At 36.3% G+C, this 22,151-nt stretch overlaps 1 protein-coding gene across 21 annotated transcripts in view; it reads right to left on the reverse strand.

The window, feature by feature from the left end:
- The window catches only part of ORC4 (origin recognition complex subunit 4), a 107,571-nt gene that overhangs the window by 65,963 nt on the left and 19,457 nt on the right, over nt 1–22,151 (reverse strand). For 10 of the 21 annotated variants that reach the window (XR_009351842.1, XR_009351841.1, XM_059166801.1 and 7 more), the window contains one exon: nt 6,210–6,293. The exons of 1 other annotated variant lie outside the window; for it this stretch is intronic. The gene's annotated coding sequence lies outside the window, so the exon portion shown is untranslated. Of the gene's footprint in view, nt 1–2,515; nt 2,572–6,209; nt 6,294–8,173; nt 8,248–16,629; nt 16,918–22,151 lie in introns of those variants that run through there. 10 more of the 21 variants (XM_059166792.1, XM_059166789.1, XM_059166797.1 and 7 more) reach the window with 6 other exon arrangements.

Here is a 22,151-nt window from a genome sequence, read left to right on the forward strand (position 1 = left end):
ATCCCACGCACAGCAATACTCTTTATCATTTTACATTGGAGAGAAGAACCAAGAGGAGGATGGGGAAGTGGAGGTAGCAAAAGCACAGATTCTTGTAAACAAGTAATTTCTTTGACAGTACTTCTTTGACAATGCAATAAATACCAAGTGTGAATTCAACTGAAGAACTTCAGAATTATGAGAGAATACTTCAATGTTATACATTCATTGAGTTCTCATCAATATAAAAAAATAGTTTCAAATATTGGTAATAAAAAGAAATGATGGGTGGATCAATCTACAGTTACATGGATCTCAAAGACTCCAAATTACTAATGGTAAGAAGCCATTCAACACCTGGAAGAGATGATGATTGCTTGGCAACATACCCCGAGTTTCTGATTTAATAGGTTTAAGGTAGCAATTGACAATTTGCATTTCTGATAAATTCCCAGATGATGCTCCTACTGCCAGTCCCAGAACCATACTACACCAGCTACTGAGAAAATTGTCAATTACTTTTCATTCCACACCAAACCTCATAAAACTGTTAAGATACCACAGAAGATAAAGAAATCCATTGGTATAGATACCATCTCTTCAATCCAAGCTAAACCTAAAGGTAAACAGTATCTAAGGATTATACTGAGGTAAACAGTATGTAAGGATCACCAAAACAGGAGAATTTGGCACAAAAAAGATACCATGAAGCCAAAGGACTTTCATTATGGTAAATAAAATAAGCTAAAAGGCTACCTATTAGAAAACATCATAGAGTGTTAGCCACAAGCGGAATTAAAAAGTCAGAAAAGTTTTTCTTTCTCCAGTTACATAAAAGTAATAAAGGTTTTGTCCTATCATCTGATAATTCGGAGAGCCTTCAGAGGATAGTCATATAAACTCCTTAAACGGGGCGTCTATGTGGATCAGTTGTTTAACTGTCTGCCTTTGGCTCAGGTCATGATCCGGGAGTCCTGGGATGGAGCCTCATATGGGGCTCCCTGCTCAGTGAGGAGCTGCTTCTCCTCTCTCTGCTGCTCCCCCTGCTTGTGTTCTTTCACCCTCTCTAAGAAATAAATAAAATTGTTTAAAAAAAACTCTAAAAAACTTGTAAAACAAAAGAGTGAAATAAAGAAAGAAACACTAGCCTGGATGTTTTATAGTTATATGTCATCCCCTGATCAAAAAACAACAACAACAACAACAACAAAAATCTTCTTTCCTGCAAAGAATTATTAAATTGTTTTGATATATGTGTTTTAACAGCACAGAAAACAATGTTTATATGAACAGATTTTGATTCATCAATATTTCTTGGGAATAATTAAAATCCCTAGACTTAAAAAAAAAATTAAGCAAAAGCAAAAATTAGTACCTAAAATAGTTACCTAAAATAGATAACTTTAGAAAATAGTTATCTCAAAGTGGTATCAAATCACATGAAAGGTGCCTAATATAAAAAGAACAAAAAAGGGACGCCTGGGTGGCTCAGTTGGTTAAGCAGCTGCCTTCGGCTCAGGTCATGATCCCAGAGTCCTGGGATGGAGTCCCACATCGGGCTCCTTGCTCAGCGGGGAGCCTGCTTCTCCCTCTGCCTCTGCCTGCCATTCTGTCTGCCTGTGCTTGCTCTCTCCCACTCTCTCTCTGATAAATAAATAAAATCTTAAAAAAAAAAAAAAAATCCTTAAAAAAAAAAAAAAAAGGAACAAAAAAGATGTGCTTGATTCAGAAGATGAGGACAAACATTTGCTCTGTTAAAGCCAGCTAACTAATGGTGCTAACTGAAGATTAATCTCCCAATTCCAATCCTAAGATGAAAAAAGCACTAATAGCATGGCATTGTTGGACAAGCTGTGTCAGTTACTGTGATGCCAAGTGGGTGGTCAGTGGCAAAGAACAAGTAATATTTAGAAAGACATGAGCAAAATGGATGAACTCACATTAAAAAAAATAATAATTAAATCCCAGGCCAACAGACCTGAATTTAAGGGTACAGAAACTCCTTCTGCTATAAATTATTACTCTAATATGAAAAGTTGGAAAAAAACTGGATTTGTGTCATAAAACATGCCTATAGAGTTCCTGGTAAATGACAAAAGAGTTCTTTTTATAAAACCTGAATAAGGTGCCCCTTAAAAAATTTTTTTAAGTAAAAAAACAAAATGCACAGGCTTGGGTGGCTCAGTTGATTAAGTGTCTCCCTGGGACTTTAAAAATCAGCTGGCTCCGGGCACCTGGGTGGCTCAGTGGGTTAAAGCCTCTGCCTTCAGCTTGGGTCATGGTCCCAAAGTCCTGGGAACAAGCCCCACATTGGGCTCTCTGCTCAGCAGGAAGCCTGCTTCCCCTTCTCTCTCTGCCTGCCTCTCTGCCTACTTGTGATATCTCCCTGTCAAATAAATAAATAAAATCTTTAAATAAAATAAAAAATAAAAAAAATCTAAATGTTAACCATTATTCTCCTAATTACACTGTTAACATTCTTTAGAACTATGCAGTACAGTGGAGTCAAATTTAGGGCAGTTAGATTTCAACTCACCTATGATGAGATTCTGCTGTATAATTTCTTACAACCCACTGCATCCAGTGACATATCTGTAATGTGGTACATCCAATGAAACATGGTAGGCCCAATGAAAGCATTCTTCCTCATAAAGAGTACAAGCTCACAAATCGCTAAACTTTTTATTTTAAAAGGAAAAGGAAAATCTGCCAGCATTGATGAAATTTTGGACACAAGGGTAACATTAAACTATAATTAGAAACACACACAAAGAAACTGTTATTTGCTTTACTCAATGTAAGTTTCCCAAATAACATATTTGCCTGGGAAAATTCTTCTAAAATATTATTTCTGTGTCTTAGTCATAAATCTGTGATCTACAGAATGTTCTCTGATTGACCTGCTGTACTACCAGGTCTCAGGAACCACAGTTCTATACTATTGGCTCAAATGAGTTGCAATACGGTTCTGACGTTTCTGCCTTAGGTCATTCTGCTGAGTTACAAGACACACATAAAGTTAGATACATATATAGGGTGGGAAGATTCTCACTACATCAATTCTAGAGAACTTCCAAATTGTAAAGCAGAAAGGTACTGGCCATTGAAAATTTGTTTCTGTGTTGCAAAAGACTAAAATGACAGGAATTATAGATATATGGCACATGAAGCTGCCTGCTCATACATTTTCAATGAATTCTACAACTCACATTCTTATAATTGAAGAAGAAATGTTAAAAGGGAAATACTAAAATATATTCATTGACCACTACTTAGCATACTTATATTTGGAATTTCAGGCTTCTTAAGAAGATGTTAACCAAAGCAGGATAACTAAGTGAATGAATTTAAGACACAATCGTGTACCTTCAGTTTTCACTTACCAAACGAGGTGGCTTATTTATCACAATAATCACCCATTTGTATGCTTTCTAAAAACTACATGTTGATTAATTCCTAAATTTTATGAAGCAAGTCCTTTACTGCTCCTGAGATTTCAACCACTTACAGCTCCTGTTTTCTCATAGTGACTTCCTAACACCAAACCTCACTCAGAACCACTATCTATATTCTTCACTGTCTCTACATTATATATTTTATTTTTTAATTTATTTATTTGAGAGAGAGACAGAAAGAGAGAGAGAGAGCAAGCACAGAGGAGAGTGAGAGTGAGAGGCAGAGTCCCTGCTGAGCAGGGAGTCCCACATGGGGCTCAATCCCAGGACCCTGGGATCATGACCTGAGTCAAAGGCAGACCCTTAACCTACTGAGGCACCTAGGTGTGCCTATATCATATATTTTAAACTAACTCTAGCCAACAATAAAAGTGATTATTTAGAAAAACCTCTTAAATTGTAAAAATAAATAAATAAATAAATAAATAACTAGAAAAGAAACAAATGACACTAATAATGTATTTCCAAATAGAGCTCAATATCCAACCAGGTGTCAGGTGTTTCCCCACCCTGGGAATGGTAAACAAAAATCTATCTGGTATGTACAGCCAACTTAACCTCTTTACCTGAGGCTGGTTGTAATCACTGTCTTTCAGACTAACAAAACACCAAACCATCCAGGGACAATCAACATGAATAGACTCCCTGGACAGCCCCTCAAATCAGATTTTTTTTTAATTGAACTATAGTTGGTATATTACATTAGTTCCAAGTGTAAAATATAGTAATATTATATTACATTAGTTCCAAGTATAAAACATAGTGATTTAATAAGTTTATATACTACGCTCTGCTCACAAGTGTAGCTACCATCTGTCACCATACACTATTACTATACCACTGACTATACTCTCTACACTATACCTTTCACCTCTGTGACTTACACATTCCACAACTGGAAGCCTATACCTTCTACTCCCCTTCACCCATTTTATCCATCTTCCCACACCCTTCCCCTTGTGGCAACCATCAGTTTTTCTGTATTTCTTGGTCTGTTTCTGTTTGCTGTTGTTGTTTTTATTCATTTATTTTGTTTTGATTCTACATATAAGTGAAACCATTTGGTATTTTTCTTTCTTGGATTTCACTTACTATAAAGCCCTCTAGGTCTATATATGTTGTGGCAAATAACAAGATCTTGTTCTTTTTAGTGGCTGAGTAATATTCCATTTTATATATCTATATCTATATACACACACATATAATGTATATGTATATATTATATACACACACACTTGTATAATGTATAGTGGTATGTGTGTATATAGATGTACGTATATACCACTAACCTGAACAAAAAGTCAGGTACTGTTTTAAGTCTAGACAATTGACAAAGTATCTCTCAGCTTGCTGATTAGCAACAGGAGACAACATCTACATTATAAGATAAAACCTGATTTTGAATATCACTGTCCTAAAGAATCTAGAATTATCAAATCTTACAAAGGCAGAGATTATGACACTGGCTTTGGGTTTTTTGTTTGTTTGTTTTAAGATTTTTACTTATTTATTTGTGAGAGAAAGCACTACAGAAACAGAGAGAGCACAGGCAAGCATGACTAGGGGGCCAGAGGGAGAGGGAGAAGCAGGACCCTGGGATCATGACCCGAGCTGAAGGCAGACACTTAACCAAATAAGCCAACCAGGCACCCTGATACTTGCTTTGGATAACCACCCCCTACACCTGAGAATAAACAGCTCAATAAATTATTGAATTAATAATTGTTTTAAAGTAAAAAAACATACGGCTTCACCAAAATAATACTGTTGTTTCAAATCATTTGTAAGTCCTTTCATGCCACAAATTTTAGGCACTCAACTTGTCGGCTGTGTCAACTAGATATAAATTTTTTGGTGATATTATATGGTGATAATATCTCATGACTAATTTGGCCCAATAAATAAGACAGCTCTACAACAAATATTCCTATTTGGAATATTTTCCAATTTCCATGTGTATATGTGTGAATTTCCATACGTCTATCTGTATGGATGACAATATATGTGTGTGTCTGTGTATACATATAAATGAGTTTATGGCTTCAGTTTCCAGACATTGTTTTTAAAGGAATAGTTTCAGCACATTATACACTAATTGTTACTAGGAATGACATTACAAATAAAAGAGAAGATAAATGCAATCTATAAAAAGATTAAATATTTATTTATATAAAATAAATGTAGAAATGCCTCCTTGTATGATAGTGAGAAAACCAAGGAACACAAAGCTGATAACAAGGATTCTCAATCAATTCAATTAAACAAATTACTATTTTTTTTTTTAAATTTTATTTATTTGAGAGAGAGAGAGCGCAAGAGCATGAGCAGGAGATGGGGAGGGTCAAAGGGAGAAGCAGACTCCCTGCTAAGCAAAGAGCCTGATGCGGCACTCGATCCCAGGACTCTAGGATCATGACCTGAGCTGAAGGCAGTCCCTTAACCAACTAAGTCACCCAGATGCCCAACTAAACAAACTATTTAGTGAATCAGTATTCATTACAAGGCCTTGGGAAAATCACTACGGGAAAGATGAATATTAAAGTTGGCCTCTATCATCAAAAGCTTAAAGTCTGGCTGGAAATAAGATATATAAATATAAAAGAAAGGATATACGAAAGAAAGGATATAAATAGAAAAGACAGTAGAAGTATAAAACAAGGGATAAACTCACAGATTTAGTAAAGAAAAGGGCTTTAAAGAACACATAGGCTACTTTTTATAAGAGCAGAAATTAGGTAGAGATTTTTAAAAACTTGCCAAGATCATACAACTTACATATAAGCAGCAGCTGTTGCCTTCAGTGATACCCAATGCAGTGTTCTTTTAGTCTGAAGTGGTGTGAAAAAACACCAAAACACCCTGTAAACACCAAAGGAGCATCAAAATTATTAGTGGACTTCTCTTTAAGGGAATAAAAATACCAGATGAATGCATTCTGAAAGAAAACTGTCAGTATCCCAGATGTTCCAGACTAACAATCCAAATGTGTACCTGTAAAATTTATGTTAATAAACATCTGTATTTTTAAAATAATAAACTTTTTTTTAACATCAGAAAGCAATACATGTTTATAATATGAACTTTGGAAAGTCAGTAAGGAGACGTGTAGAGAAGAATCACTGAGCAAAAGGAAATCAGATAATCCCTGTCCTTGCAATATCTAGTAAAACAAACAAAAAAGAAATGTCTTAGAGGGATTACAGAAAGATGGATTATGGAAAGTAGGAAGCATCACGAATCTATATCCACCAGAAAGCAATTGTACAGGACAGAATGTGATATAACTATTTCGGAACTCTAGAGTTTCTTTAAGGTTTGTAATATCCAGAGGAAGGCTTGGAAAGCAAACTGCCATTAATTTTGGTTCTTTTCAGCTCTTTGCTCAGTAGCAGCACCCATCCCCCACTACCATGTCCAATGGGAGGCAGCTATCAACCTGTTACTGGAGGATTTTGCACACAGCTTGTGGTGACAGAATGGGTAAAAGGGATCCTACAGGATCCAAATGTCAAGGATTTGTGCTGATTGTGGCTTCTTATCTCAGAGAAACATTAACAGACAGTTGCCATTGTTAGTCCATTTCCTTTTTTTTTTTTTAAGTTAATTTTTTTTTTAATTTCTTTTCAGCCTAACAGTATTCATTGTTTTCATACCACACCCAGTGCTCCATGCAATACGTGCCCACCCCAATATCCACCACCTGGTTCCCCCAATCTCCCACCCCCCCGCCCCTTCAAAACCCTCAGGTTGTTTTTCAGGGTCCATAGTCTCTCATGGTTCACCTCCCCTTCCAATTTCCCTCAGCTCCCTTCTCCTCTCCATCTCCCCATGTCCTCCATGTTACTTGTTATGCTCCACAAATAAGTGAAACTATATGATAATTGACTCTCTCTGCTTGACTTATTTCGCTCAGCATAATCTCTTCCAGTCCCGTCCATGTTGCTACAAAAGTTGGGTATTCATCCTTTCTGATGGAGGCATAATACTCCATAGTGTATATGGACCACATCTTCCTTATCCATTCGTCCGTTGAAGGACATCTTGGTTCTTTCCACAGTTTGGCGACCATGGCCATTGCTGCTATAGGAGTCTATTTCCTCTTACTGTTGAAGTCCCTCTTCCTCCTGAGACATAACTTTCATGGGATTTAAAAGGCCAATGCCCCTTTTCCCTCCCTTCATTTACTCTTCATTTTTTTCCTTTTCTTTTCTTTTTTCTTTTTTTGAGATAATGTGCTTTTGGGCGTGCAGGGGTAGGGGCGGGGAGGTCGGGGGGTGAAGATGTCAGAGGGAGAAAAAATCTTATGAAGGTTCCACAAAGAGCGCTGAACCCAGTGCTGAATCCTACATGGGGCTTGATCTCACAGCCCTGAGATCATTACCTGAGCCTAAGAGTCTGCGAATTAACCGACTGAGCCACCTAGGTGCCATTACTCTTCCTCTTTTTGGGAGCCAGAGATTACAGATTAGGATATTCAAAAGAAACTGCATAAAATGAGAATTAAAAAGTCATGATGCACGCCCAGGGGAAGGTACAGGTTCACATACACCTGAGAGACTTTAATTTTATACCTCAGGCTGATCTTTGGCATAGAAACAGACAACAACAATTTAAAAAGTAAAATAATAAACAAAAACAAAAAAGCAACAAACCCTGCAGAATGGGAAAATGTGACTTCCAGAGCTACTAAATTATTAGTATCAAATGACAGTTTTTAAGTAGAAAATATCAAGACATACACAAAAAAGTATGTCCCAATCCTCATGTTGTTCAAGGACCAATACTTCTATTTCAAGGGAAGAGTCTGCAAGAACTGTAAGAAGAAAAAAAATTAATGAAGCCCATAATAGTAGTATTAACAGAAACTGTAAACCAAAGAAACGAAAAGAAAGCATTTACAAGAGAAAACAGGTGAGAATATGTCTCATTTACTTGAAGTTGTCCAAGTAGGTCAAAGGTACAACAAAGAATTTTTCCTGCCCTACATACAGATGAACAAGCTCCAAACTAGTTGGTGCAAAATAATCCTCTCAGGTAAAACAAGCATTTCAAGGCATTTACTTAAAATATTTACCTAAAAAATTAGAATTACATTAAACTTAGATAATATTTAACATATAAATTGACATTAGTATCTTCATGTGATCTCTCTATTAGCAAGTCAAGTCATGTCACTAATAGCAACCTGAGAGCCCTAAGGTAAAGAGTGGGAGGTAAGTAAACAAAAGGAATTACAAGTGGCACCATCACATGTTTATTCATATTCAGCTTATTACTATATAACACAGGCTTATGGGCCCAGTTGGGTGGAATTAATGAATTTAGCTACCTTGAACTTAAAGGCATTATGACGTTTTAAAAGAAAGTGAAATGATTCAGACATTCCAAAAAATTGTGGATTCTTCCTGGAGTGAAAAGTGGCTGTCTGTCCAAAGCATATTGCTTTAGCAAAGAAAGAAAGAAAGAAGAAAGAACAAAAATTCTCTATGAAGAATTTTAAAATAAAGGTAGGGAAGAAACTAATTTTTGAAAGAAACTTGTGCTAGGGAGAGAGCATTTTGAAAACATTTTTATCTCTAATTTTGTGTTGAAAATGATGTGTTACCTATAAAAAATTCTCATGCGTAGGCACTTAAAACTTACAAAGAGGACTTTATAACATATATTCCTATAAAAAACATAAATAGGCTTTATTATGTCCATTTGTTAAAAATATAAAAACTTTCCAATCAGTTTGGAAAATCAATAATTTACATGAGAAAAGATGAAATTTACTAATAGAATTCCTACAAAATTTGTGTAAAACTGGTGGATGAGATTGAAAATGAAGAACATACAAATTATCACTATTTTTTCAAAAGCCCTCTTTTGGACAAAACCCTAAAGTTCCAGCACAGAGGAGTATGACTTCATGATAAGAACTTTTGGTAAAATAAAAAAAGATCTCCCTCTGATAACTAAAGAAAAGAATATATAGGGGAAGATGAACCATGAGAGGCTATGAACTCTGGGAAACAAACTAAGGGTTTTAGGGGGGGAGGGGGATAGAGGGATGATAGGTTAGCCCAGAGACTGCTATTAAGGAGGGCACGTGTTGCATGGAGTACTGGGTGATACATGCAAACAATAAATCATGGAACACTACATCAAAAACTAATGATGTACTGTACGGTGACTAATATAACATAGTAATAATTAAAAATATATATACTATATATTATATGCCTTTGTTTAAAGTAGGTAAAAGCAAAAATACAAATTCTACTACTGTTTACTTAAGGTCTAACTCAGAATGGCTGACATTTTTCAAAAAACAGTAAGAATGGACAAAACATTAGAACTTTGCCTCTCTTCAGTTACAAAAATGATGATGAGTGGATAAACAGTCAAAATGTAAAACGAAAGATATTTTAGGACAAATCTAAATCTAAACCACCACGTGGGTGGTTTCCACGTTTTGTTATTATTCTTTGAAATGAAACTGAGGTAAAAATATATTTAAGCTGTTTTTCAGTCAGCTAGAATTAGTTTCCACATTTATCTCTCATCAGCTGGAGTGTCTGTAGCAAGAGAAAGATTAAAATGGAATTAAAAGGCTGAAGGTGGGACAAATAAGGGACAAAATAGGTGTAAATTCTGGGTTTATAGCAAACATATTCTTAGTACTTCCTAAAAAGATTAGGTGGGAATGTTGTCTATAAAATTATGTGGCTTTAGTTAAGTCAAGTTGGGGCTGAGTATCTGGTGAGATGCTTCCTTGAGCTCCCCAGAGCTGAACAGTAATCCCAAGTAATTGCTTTTTTTTACATGAGTGCTAGATAAACTTGTCCACAGCGGAGTAACTAGTAACTCCCAACAACTGTATAAAATCTTTTTTTTCTCTCTGTTTGTTCCCAGTGAATATAAAAGGGACACAATTTACTTAGAAACTCACTCAGATCCAATGAATCCAAAGTTTAAGCATCTTTAGTCCAATTATATAATGACACGCTATTTTCTTCATTGTTATTTTATAATATCTAATAGTTTATAAAATTTGTAATGTCTAATACTCAAAACTGACCAAATAATTCATACTAAAAAGTTTGTAATTCTCCAGAAAAGTCATGCTGTCTCTTACATCTTAGTTTTCAATACTACATAGCAATTTGGAAGCACACATATACATGGAGTCATACCCACACACATATGCTTGTATATATACACATATGTACATACATATATGTGCATGGATATATACAAATACACATCTCTTAGTAAATGTATTTACTTGTAAAGTACCTATTAGAATCCCAGCATTAATGAATATGCCCACAGAGTTGTTTTTAGTTAACAGTAGTGGATCAATGTCAACAAAATAAACAATATCAATAGAAAAATCGTTAATGACTCGATTTAGGTAAAAAAAAAAAGGCACTTATTTATAAGTTACTGTAAGATTTCTAACTATCCACCATGAAATATCCCATGATGTAGTCCATAAGTATCAATTTTGTATTAGTGTAAAACAATAAAAAAGATTGAGAGAACTTCTTTAAAATACACATTAAAATATATTCATTTCTCAACACACATTTGCAAATAATCTAGAAATCCTTTTATCTTTTGAAATGTTTTGTTATCTTTTCACTCGCACTGATTTATCTCATAACTACATCTTAAATGTTGTACTAGCCAACAGTACTCTGTTGTCTCTGAGCACATGGAATTTGACTAGAAATATGCTGAACAGGAAGAGGAATGAAGGCTGTGATTCAAAGCTAATGTGTTTACTTGGGTGGACAAACAATATAAAGGCAACAAAGATGTGAATCAATGAAAACAGCATTTTTTTTTTTTTTTTTTTTTTTTGGGTGGAGGAAGGTATCATACATAGGACCCAAGATTTAAGGACTGGGCACTAAAGTCAGTGAGTAAGAAGAGAGCACATATATATATATATATTTTTTTTGAAAAGTATATGAGTGTACTTTATACTCATAAAGTTACTCCAGGGCATATGTTTATTTAAGAATAATAATGAATAGACTCCTTCCCACTATTTAGTTTTTTCCTCTGGACATGCTCACAGTTGAATTCATATAAATATAAATATTATATGCTATAACCCCAATGTATCAATTAGCGAACATTCATTAGACTACTTTTAGAAGGAAAAAAACTGAAAATACTGCCTTAGAAACTGTTCGAGAATTTTTAGAAATTATCCCATGTAAACCTGAAATCTCGTAATTTACCCTAAAAACTTTAAGAACAGTTTGTTGTTTCTAATGAGACTCTTCAACTTATGCAGAAAACACAGGAAGACCAAATCATTATAATCTGAGTACTAGGGCTGAGATTATATTCTCCCATTGTGTCTAATAATACTAATGCATAAATACCCCTTACCTCTCCACCAACATGCTTAGATAACTTTGCCGTGACAGTTGAAAAATCTGTTTGAACATTTATACTGTAATAAGATCTCTACAAATAGTTGGATTTTTTTAAAAGGAAGAGATTGCCGAAAACATATATATAACATATACATATTTATATATTTTGTTTTTGTTTTAAAAAGACAACTTTGAATTTTTTCTTATACAGTATTATACAATACATAGGAAAACTTAATCTTTTTGAGACTCCAAACCAGAATTTTTAGTAACTTACATTATTCCTTGTACTGCAAAATAGCTATTCATCAAGTGTCTTTATTAAAGTTACAGACTCACTTATTTTTAGATCATCAAACTTAACTCCTTCATTTTCACATATGAAAACACTGAGACACAAATTTAGACACAGATCCAGTTACAGTCAGATTCAAGTTAAGTACTCAGGTGCAATACACCTACCCTTCTCTGCAAAACACCCCCATCCAACCAAGGTTAACTTATGATCAATTGTGAACAGACAGGTTCAAATATACTCTTACCTATACTGATGCCATTCTTTATACAGCTCTTATGTAAAAACCATTCTCTTTATACAGCTCTTATGTAAACACCATGCTCTGTTCTGAAAAAATTGCTATTCTCTAACAACTAAAGTAAGGAAAACAACAATAAAACCACCCTCACTGAAACAAAACTCCCCAAAATAAACAAAAGCACCAGTCCTATTAATTGGCTACAGGGAGAACTAACTCATTCTTCTACCTGAAAAAAGTTCAAATATATTTGACCAATTAATTTTCTAATTCTTATAAGAAAGTTGACTGAGCATGTCAGTTTACCTTGACTTCCTTCAAAAATGTCACCAATGTTACAGAAAAAAATAAAAAGAACAAATCTATGCCATCAAGAAAACCAAAAAGATGAGATTACCAAAATGTTGAAAAACTGTAAGATATAAAGCACACTGGCTACACAAAGGACATTATAACCCACTAATTCTAAAAGACTTCTATAACGCCCAAGCTTTCTCAGAACTCCAGAATAACCATAAGATCTAAAGTAGTAGGACAACAATCATAAAAGAGATGAGGAAAATGAATGATAAAGAATTTTACCAATCTCTAATTTGGGATATTCAGCAGCAGTTCCATTTATCCCAACTGAAGGCCACAACTACAGTTCTTTATATAAAGTGGCAGCTTCTTCTGAAGATACTTGGAATAGGCACTGAGACCTGAGAAGGGAAATGGTACCCCAGATAACTTTCTGGCACTAATAAAAAGGGGTCTCATACTCAAAATGCAAGGTTTTCCTTATACCCTGAAAGAAAACTTGGTAATCCCACTTTATTTTAAATAGCTTCCAAAATGGCTCTCAGTGGTTCTTACCTTCTAGTATTCGTATCTTTAAGTAATACTCTTTAAGTAATACTCTACCAGTTATAGAGCTGGCCAGTGTAAACAGAGGACATTGTGAAAGCAATGGAGTGTGACTTCTGAAGAGAGAGGCCTTGATTGCACTTAGACCTCCTGTTCTGAGGGAAGCAACTTACCACGTAATGAGGATAGTCAGGCAACTCTATGAAGAGGTTCATGTGGTAAGGAACTGAGGCCTCTTACCAAGAGCCAGTAGTAACATGCCAACCACATAAGCAAACTAGTTTAGATGCAGATTCTTCAGCTCCTGTAAAGTTTTCAGGTGACTGCAACCCAACTAATGCCTTGCCTGTAACCTTATGAGAGCTGAAGAACCACAAACATTCAAGCTGCTCCTGAATTCATGATCCACAGAAACCCTGTGAGAAAATAAATGCTTGTTGTTTTAAACCACCACTGGGTGCAACTGTTCTGGAATAATTTTCTACATAGCAAGAGATAATGAATACATCCTGCTTTAGAAGGTATATATTAAAAATAAACACTATCAGTACTGATAATCCAATTATTAATGTTGAGAATTGATCATAAATACTGTTAATTTTCTCTAAAGAAAAAAAAAATCACCAAATCTAGAGAATGGGACCAAGAAAAATGTAGATGAAAACTTGGGATATTTATGAGTGAATCAACAATTATATTATTCTTGAGCCCTGGTTCCTGGCACTTATTACTCCTGAAACACTTGTAATTTCCTCAGTGTTAAGAGCACCAGAAGCATTTTTTGTTCAAATATTTGATCTCTCTGATTCTGGTTTCTACACAGGGCTACTGAAACCCTTGTAATTTCCTGGTTGGTAGGAGTGTATTTTGGTCTAAAGAGGAAACTCGTGGATAGGTTCTGGATAAGCGCTGGTTATTGAAAGAGTAAACCAAGATTAGAAGCTTGGACTTTTCAGCCCCAATCTAATTCTCTTGAGAAGGGAGAAGAACTGGACATGGAGTTGATGACAGATCATACCTGTGTTCAAAGCTTCCACAAAAGTCCCAAAAGTACAAATTTCAAAGAATTTCTGGGTTGGTGAACACATGGAATAGCATGCTCAGAGAAGACATTTAATTCTATACCCCTTCCAACATTCTTTGCTCTATGCATCTCTCCCATCTGGCTGTTCCTGAGTTATACCCTTTTTATAACAAACCGATAATCTAGTAAGTAAAAGGATTCTCTGCATTTTGTGAGCCACTCTAAAGGAGGGGATCATTGGAACCTCTGATCTACATCAGGTTGGTAAGAAGAAAAGATGACAACCTTGACCTGTGACTGGCACCTGAAGTGGTTAGGGCAGGGGATAGTTTTGTAGGACTAAACCCTTAACCTACAGAATTGATGCTATCTCCAGATAAACAATGTCAGAATTCATCTGAATGGTAGGACATCTAGCTAGTGTCTGAGAACTGCATGGTGGTGGTGGTGTGGGGAACACTCCCTCCAACACTCTTGCTGGAATTTGGTACAGACCTACATGGTATAAACCAACTTAGAAATTTATTATTAAAGAAACTAAATATGAAATTTGCAACATGTAACTTACAAAGCTAAAAACAGAATTAAAATGAAATCATGTACAATAAAAACTAAAAGCAGAAAAATTACAAAATGATTACTAATAAGACAACCAATAAGAAAAATAAGGCAAAAAACATTAAAAAAAGTGATCATATAAGAAATGGGAAGTGTGCTAATATGCCAAAAAATAACCACAGCACCAAAGAGGTCTGAAATTTAATTTTTAAGAAAACACTCAAAAAAGAAGTTGAAAAGGATTTAAACAATTCCAATATCTAGAAAAAAATATAAGCCTTTGGACGTTTTTCTATGTACCTGATACAACCTTTGTTAATAAAACTAGACGAAGGGCAAAAAAAAAAAAAAAACCAAACCCCAAAATCATTATAGATGTATGGCTCACACAGAACTCATAAACGGAATCAAGGATTCTGGATCAAGTATTCATTAGATAATATCCTAATAAATAAAGAATATTACAGAAAGCTGAAAATCTGGTTCTTTAATTTATAATAGAATAGTATGAAAAACCCATTATAAACAGTGTTACAAATAAAACCATGAACAATATGTCTGTTATTACTACTAATAATGTTATTCTAGAGAAATCAAGTAACAATAAAAAAAAATCCCACTAAAACAATTTCATGTAGTTCCTATATATTAAAGGAGTTTAAACTCTATTTCTCTTTAAAACAGAAAGAGTTAAACTGCAAAGTTCCTTTAATCTGCAATGTTAAAATTTAGTATCCCACTTTAACCACTGAAAATGTGTTTACATGTAATTTGTTAAACTGTATACGCTTATTAATGAAAATATACATCTTTCTTAATCAGAGATTATTGTTTTGTCAGGAATCTGTAACAAGCTCTTATTTCAGTAATTGACTGTAGGATCCTGTAACTGTATTAATATAGTGAGTAACTGAATTAATATAGTGAACTGGGGTGCCTAGGTGGCCCAGTCGTTAAGCATCTGCCTTCCGCTCAGGTCATGATCCCAGGGTTCTGGGATCAAGCCCCACATCAGGCTTCCTGCTCCAAGGAAACCCTGCATCTTCCTCTCCCACTCCTGTTTCTGTTCCCTCTCTCACTGGTGTGTCTATGTCAATTAAATAAAAAAATTCGTTAAAAAAAATAGTGAACTAAAGAGTTCCATTATTTAACATCCCACTACCTTATTAACTATTATAAATGGGAAAATTATTAAGTGATATTCTGAAGTTAATACAAAATCACTTATGTAATGATAAAAGGAAAAATCCAGAGTTTCAGAAGGAGAATTTCAGCTTCCGGATGTGTTTTTTCCATTTTCTCCTCTTCAAGCTAGGGCAGGGGAGGGGAACCCCACAATAACTGATGTGGAAATATCAATCAAGAAAGTACTGCAAAATAAATAATGAAAGGGGGAGAGGAGTCAAGATGGCAGAGAAGTAGCAGGCTGAGACGACATCAGGTACCAGGAGATCAGCTAGATAGCTTATCTAACCATTGCGAACACCTACAAATCCAACGGGAAATCGAAGAGAAGAAGAACAACAATTCTAGCAACAGAAAATCGATCACTTTCTGAAAGGTAGGACCGGGGAAAAGGTGAATCCAAAGCAACGGGAAGATAGACCGCGGGGGAGGGGCCGACTCCTGGCAAGTGGAGGAGCAACCAAGTGCAAAATCAGGACTTTTAAAAGTCAGCTCCACTGAGGGACAGCACTCCAGAGGGGGTGGGGGGGGTAGGGGGTGAGAAGCCCATGCAGGGTCAGTGTAACTCCAGATCCCGCGGGGTCACAGAAGGAACGGGGTGTCTGAGTGCCGCAAGGCTTGCAGGTATTAGAGCGGGGAAGCTGAGTGAGCTCTAAGCTCAGGGTTACCTTGAACCAGGCACAGACTGGGTGAGCTCGGAGCGCAGCCGGAAGCCAGCGAGACAGAGTGGCTGAGCACTTTTCTCCTAGTGCGCTGCTGGAGGCCAAGGAGAGGGAAGCGACTGAGTGCTTTTCCCCAAGCGCAATAGATTGAGCGCTTTTCTACAAGCGTGACCAGAGGCCAGGGAGATGGGAGCAATTCGGCACGTTTCTCTGAGGGCACACTGAGGAGCGGTACCCCGAGCTCTCGGCTCCTCCGGGCCAGAACTGTGAGGCCACCATTTTTATTCCAGTCCTCTGGAACTCTACGGAAAGTATTCAGGGAACAAAAGCTCCCGAAAGCAAACCAAGGGTATGACTTAGCATGGCCCCTGATAAGGGCTAGCCAATTCCGCCTCCAGCAAAGACACTTGAGAATCACTACAACAGGCCTCTCCCCCAGAAGATCAACAAGAAATCCAGCCAAGACCAACTTCACTCACCAAGGAGAACAGTGGAATTCCAGGGTAGGAGAAAGCAAATCTTAACTGAACAAAATGACAAGGCAGAAAAAAATCACCAAAAAAAAAAAAAAAAAAAAAAAAGAACAAGAGGCAGGACTGAAGGCAGGGGACCTAATCAATACAGACATTGGTAATATGACAGATCTAGAGTTCAGAATGACAATTCTCAAGGTTATAGCCAGGCTCGAAAAAGGTATGGAAGATATTAGGGAAACCCTCTCCGGAGAGATAAAAGCCCTTTCTGGAGGAATAAAAGAACTAAAATCTAACCAAGTTGAAATCAAAAAAGCTATTAATGAGGTGCAATCAAAAATGGAAGCTCTTACTGCTAGGATAAATGAGGCAGAAGAAAGAATTAGTGACATAGAAGACCAAATGACTGAGAATAAAGAAGCTGAGCAAAAAAGAGAGACAAACAAATACTGGACCATGAGGAGAGAATTCGAGAGATAAGTGACACCATAAGATGACACAACATTAGAATAATTGGGATTCCAGAAGAAGATGAAAGAGAGAAGGGAGCAAAGGTATATTGGAGAGAATTATTTAGAGAATTTCCCTAATATGGCAAAGGGAACAAGCATCGAAATCCAGGAGATGCAAAGAACGTCCCTTAAAATCAATAAAAATAGGTCCACATCCCATCACCTGATAGTAAAATTTACAAGTATTAGCGACAAAGACAAAATCCTGAAAGCAGTCTGGGAAAAGAACTCTGTAACATACAAGGGTAAAAACATTAGATTGGCAGCAGACTTATCCACAGAGACCTGGCAGGCCAGAAAGAACTGGCATGATATATTCAGAGCACTAAACGAGAAAAACATGCACCGAAGAGTTACTATATCCAGCTAGGCTATCATTGAAAATAGAAGGAGAGATAAAAATTTTCCAGGACAAACAAAAATTGAAAGAATTTGCAAACACCAAACCAGCCCTACAGGAAATACTGAAAGGGGTCCTCTAAGCAAAGAGAGACCCTAAAAGTAGTAGATCAGAAAGAAACAGAGACAATATACAGTAACAGTCACGTTACAGGCAATACAATGACACTAAATTCATATCTCTCAATAGTTACCCTGAATGTTAATGGGCTAAAGACCCCAATCAAATGATACAGAATATCAGAATGGTTTAAAAAACAAAACCCATCAATATGCTGCCTACAAGAAACTCATTTTAGACCTGAAGACACCTCCAGACTTAAAGTGAGGAGGTGGAAAACAATGTACCATGCTAATGGACAGCAGAAGAAAACTGGGGTGGCAATCCTTATATCAGATAAATTAGATTTTAGGCCAAAGACTATAATAAGAGATGAAGAAGGACACTGTATCATACTAAAGAGTCTGTCCAACAAGAAGACCTAACAATTTTAAATATCTATGCCCCTAACATGGGAGCAGCCAACTATATAAACCAATTAATAACAAAATCAAAGAAATACATCAACAATAATACAATAATAGCAGGGGACTTTAACACTCCCCTCACTGAAATGGACAGATCATCTAAGCAAAAGGTAATAAGGTAATAAGGTAATAATAAGGTAATCAGGTAATAAGCAGGAAATAAAGGTCTTAAATGACACAGTGGACCAGATGGACATCACAGATATATTCAGAACATTCGATCTCAAGATAACAGAATACACATTCTTCTCTAGAACACATGGATCATTCTCCACATCCTGGGTCATAAATCAGGTCTCAATTGGTATCAAAAGATTGGGATCATTCCCTGCATATTTTCAGACCACAATGCTCTGAAGCTAGAACTCAATCACAAGAGGAAATTTGGAAAGAACCCAAATACATGGAGACTAAATAGCATCCTTCTAAAAAATGAATGGGTCAACCAGGAAATTAAAGAAGAATTGAAAAAATTCATGGAAACAAATGATAATGAAAATACAATGGTTCAAAATCTGTGGGACACAACAAAGACAGTCCTGAGAGGAAAATATATAGCGGTACAAGCCTTTCTCAAGAAACAAGAAAGGTCTCAAATACACAACCTAACCCTACACCCAAAGAAGCTGGAGAAAGAAAAAGAAAGAAAGCCTAAACCCAGCAGAAGAGAAAACATAAACATCAGAGCAGAAATCAATGAAACAGAAACCAAAACAACATTAGAACAAATCAATGAAACTAGGAGCTGGTTCTTTGGAAGAATTAATGATATTGACAAACCCCTGGCCAGACTTATCAAAAAGAAGAGAAAGGACTCAAATAAATAAAATCATGAATGAAAGAGGAGTGATCACAACCAACAGCAAAGAAATTATAAGAACATACTATGAGCAACTCTACGCCAACAAATTCGACAATCTGGAAGAATCTCTCTCTAGAGACATATAAACTACCACAACTGAACCAGGAAGAAATAGAAAACCTGAACAGACCCATAACCAGTAAGGAGATTGAAACAGTCATCAAAAATCTCCAAACAAACAAAAGTCCAGGGCCAGACGGCTTCCCAGGAATTCTACCAAACATTTAAAAAAGAACTAATTCCTATTCTTCTGAAACTGTTCCAAAAAATAGAAATGTAAGGAAAACTTCCAAACTCATTTTATGAGACCAGCATCACCTTGATCCCCAAACCAGACAAGGATCCGATCCCATCAAAAAAGAGAATTACAGACCAATATCCTTGATGAACACAGATACAAAAATTCTCACCAAAATACTGGCCAACAGGATCCAACAGTACATTAAAAGGATCATTCTCCACAACCAAGAGGGATTTATTCCTGGGCTGCAAGGTTGGTTCGACATCCACAAAGCAATCAATGTGATACAATACATTATTAAAAAAAAAAAAAGAACAAGAAACATATGATACTCTCAATAGATGCTGAAAAAGCATTTGACAAAGTGAAGCATCCTTTCCTGATTAAAACTCTTCAAAGTGTAGTGTATTATCAAAGCCATCTATGAAAATGCTGCAAGGTTGGTTCGACATCCACAAAGCAATCAATGTGATACAACACATTAATAAATAAAAAAAAAAAAGAACAAGAAACATATGATACTCTCAATAGATGCTGAAAAAGCATTTGACAAAGTGAAGCATCCCTTCCTGATTAAAACTCTTCAAAGTGTAGTGTATTATCAAAGCCATCTATGAAAAATCCACCACAAATATCATTCTCAATGGAGATAAAATGAAAGCTTTTCCACTAAGGTCAAGAACACGGGAGGGATGTCCATTATCACCACTGCTATTCAACATAGTACTAGAGGTCCTAGCCTCAGCAATCAGACAACAAAAGGAAATTAAAGGCATTCAAATCGGCAAAGAAGAAGTCAAATTATCACTCTTCGCAGATGATATGATACTATTATGTGGAAACAAAAGGCTCCACTCCAAAACTGCCCAAACTTGTACAGAAATTCAGTAAAGTGTCAGGATATAAAGTCAATGCACAGAAATCAGTCGCATTTCTTTACACTAATAACAAGACAGAAGAAAGAGAAATTAAGGAGTCAATCCCATTTACAATTGCACCCCAAACCATAAGATACCTAGGAATAAACCTAACCAAAGAGGCACAGAATCTATACTCAGAAAACTATAAAGTACTCATGAAAGAAATTGAGGAAGACACAAAGAAATGGAAAAATCTTCCATGCTCATGGACTGGAAGAACAAATATTGTGAGAATGTCTATGTTACCTAAAGCAATCCACACATTTAATGCAATCCCTATCTTTTTTTTTTTTTTTAAAGATTTTATTTATTTATTTGACAGAGAGAGATCAGAAGTAGGCATAGAGGCAGGCAGAGAGAGAGAGGAGGAAGCAGGCTCCCTGCTGAGCAGAGAGCCCCATGCGGGACGTGATCCCAGGACCCTGAGATCATGACCCGAGCCGAAGGCAGCGGCTTAACCCACTGAGCCACTCCCAACCATTTTTTTCAAAGAAATAGAACAAATAATCCTAAAATTTATATGGAACCAGAAAAGACCTCAAATAGCCAAAGGAATATTAAAAAAGAAAGTCAAAGTTGGTGGCATCACAATTTCAGACTCCAAGCTCCATTACAAAGCTGTCAACATCAAGACAGTATGGTAATGGCACAAAAACAGACACATAGATCAATGGAGCAGAATAAAGAGCCCAGAAATAGACTCTCAACTCTATGGTCAACTAATCTTCTACAAAGCAGGAAAGAATGTCCAGTGGAAAAAAGACAGCCTCTTCAATAAATGGTGTTGGCAAAACTGGACAGCGACATGTAGAAAAATGAAATCGGACCATTTCCTTACACCACACATGAAAATAGACTCAAAATGGATGAAGGACCTCAATGTGAGAAAGGAATCCATCAAAATCCTTGAGGAGAAAATAGGCAGCAACCTCTTCAACCCCAACCACAGCAACTTCTTCCTAGGAACATCGCCAAAGGCAACAGAAGCAAGGACAAAATGAACTATTGGGATTTCATCCAGATCAAAAGCTTTTGCACAGCAAAGTTAACAGTCAACAAAACCAAAAGACAACTGACAGAATGGGAGAAGATATTTGCAAACGACATATCAGATAAAGGGCTAGTATCCAAAATCTATAGAGCTTAGCAAACTCAACACCCAAAGAACAAATAATCCAATTAAGAAATGGGCAGAGGACATGAATAGACATTTCTGCAAAGAAGACATCCCGATGGCCGACAGACATACCAAAAAATGCTCCATATCACTTGGCATCAGGGAAATACAAATCAAAACCAATGAGATACCAGCTCACACCAGTCAGAATGGGTAAAATTAACAAGTCAAGAAATGACAGATGCTGGTGAGGATGCAGAAAGAGGGGAACTCTCCCACACTATTGGTGGGAATGCAAGCTGGTGCAACCACTCCGATAAACAGTGTGGAGGTTCCTCAAAAAACTGAAAATAGAGCTACCCTATGACCCAGCAATTGCACTACTGGGTATATATCCTAAACTTACAAACGTGGTGCTCTAAAGGGGCACGTGCACCCGAATGTTTATAGCAGCAATGTCCACAATAGCCAAGCTA

The sequence above is a fragment of the Mustela lutreola genome, chromosome 3 (assembly GCF_030435805.1).
Source record: "Mustela lutreola isolate mMusLut2 chromosome 3, mMusLut2.pri, whole genome shotgun sequence".
NCBI classification, from domain to species: domain Eukaryota; kingdom Metazoa; phylum Chordata; class Mammalia; order Carnivora; family Mustelidae; genus Mustela; species Mustela lutreola.